Source organism: Acanthisitta chloris, unplaced genomic scaffold (genome assembly GCF_000695815.1).
Source record: "Acanthisitta chloris isolate BGI_N310 unplaced genomic scaffold, ASM69581v1 scaffold6150, whole genome shotgun sequence".
In the NCBI taxonomy this organism is placed as follows: Eukaryota; Metazoa; Chordata; class Aves; order Passeriformes; family Acanthisittidae; genus Acanthisitta; species Acanthisitta chloris.
The window spans coordinates 48,912-50,384 of record NW_008652088.1 but is presented as its reverse complement, the minus strand read 5'-3'; the positions used below and the strand labels follow the sequence as shown (position 1 = coordinate 50,384).

General features: G+C 40.3%; 1 protein-coding gene across 2 annotated transcripts in view; it reads left to right on the top strand.

The window, feature by feature from the left end:
* The window catches only part of SPRED1 (sprouty-related, EVH1 domain containing 1), a 25,249-nt gene that overhangs the window by 751 nt on the left and 23,025 nt on the right, over nucleotides 1–1,473 (top strand). The gene's annotated exons all lie outside the window — the stretch shown is intronic.

Sequence of the window (1,473 nt, the reverse complement as noted above, 5' to 3'; positions counted from 1 at the left end):
GGAATTACTCATTACTTGTGGAATTGGGCTGTGACAAAAAGTAGCCATTTTACATGAGAACAGCTTTGTACTGGAAGACAACATGCTGACAGGTCCAAGAATTGATCTGTTTTAGTGACAAAACAGACAGTATTCATTCCCTAGCTCCCTTAAATAAAATACCAGTAATAAACCTGTCTTAAATAACATCACAAAAATCAACCTGACAAAAGGAAAGCTGGTGTAGGAGCTCAGCCATTTCTGCATCCAGACCTCTGGAAGACAAAACAGGCTTACTGAGGATTACTTGGTTACTTGTGTGCCAGTAGGTTTCTGAATGGGGCTGTGTCTTGCTGTGGAAACAAAGAGAAGCAGAGAAGGCACAAAAGCTCCATCTTAATTACTTTTATCAAGAACTTACTCTTTTCTACCAATAAATTTTGACTCCTGTGTAAGCTTAAAAGGTAGAATTACTTCTTATACCATACCGCTGATCCTCTGTCAAGCACACCAGTTTCTCCCTTGGGGCAGGACTGCTGAGTTTTCTGCCTTGACTGTGACTATTGTAGGAAGATAGCATATAAATAGAAATTCTGCTGACTCAGTTGTTTCAGCGAGGCGTAGTGCTATTAGCAGAGTACCCTGTGTTCCTGCACAGCTATGTGCACCTGCAGTTCCTTCCTCGCTTTGCAGTAGTTCCCTTTAGAACCAGGGGTTTTTTTAGCCTTATTGAGGCTCTTCTTGAGAAGCTTAATTACACTGAGGGATATTTGATAATGTTCTCTTAATACTTTGAACACTCACAGCTTGCCTTAAGAATCTGAGGATAATAAAATGCTTGGAACTGAAGGCTGGTTTAATGTTTTGCCTGCATGCATATGAAAACAACAACCCATCAGTGTTCTGATCTGTTTGTGCTCTCTCCTGTTCCCCCTGGGCAAGCCTTTTGTTTCCACTTCTGGTAGAAGGTTTTTTTTTTCTGCTCCTCTTCCTGTCCAAAATCAAGCCCATGTTAGCATGAATATGTTTTCCAAATCTTTATTGTCTTGAACAGTGTGTTTTGTTTTGGGTTTTTATATGTGTCCCATCCTGTGTCCATCTGTCCTCCCCCTCCTTGCCTCCAAATGTGACCTACTATTCTGACAGGGCGGATCGTGATCTGGCTGCAGTTTCAGGAAGTTGCTGTTAGAAGTCAGCTGCTCAAAAGCACAGGATAAAAGATGAAAGAAATGCAGCTAGGAAGAACATCTATCCAGTGTTTGTTGAATAAAGCTCAGGGAGCTAATAAAAACAGATTTAGGGTGTGGGGGAGAATACTGGAAGGCCAGTGATTCTTTATAACTGAATAAAAGGAAAGTATGTATACCTGTATTTCCACAGACATCAAATATGCACTTATAAGCAACAGCTAATTTGTAATGAATTAACAACAAAGTTGTACAGTATAGCACAAGATCCTCTTGACATAAAAGAAGTAAGATCCTATACCAAGAC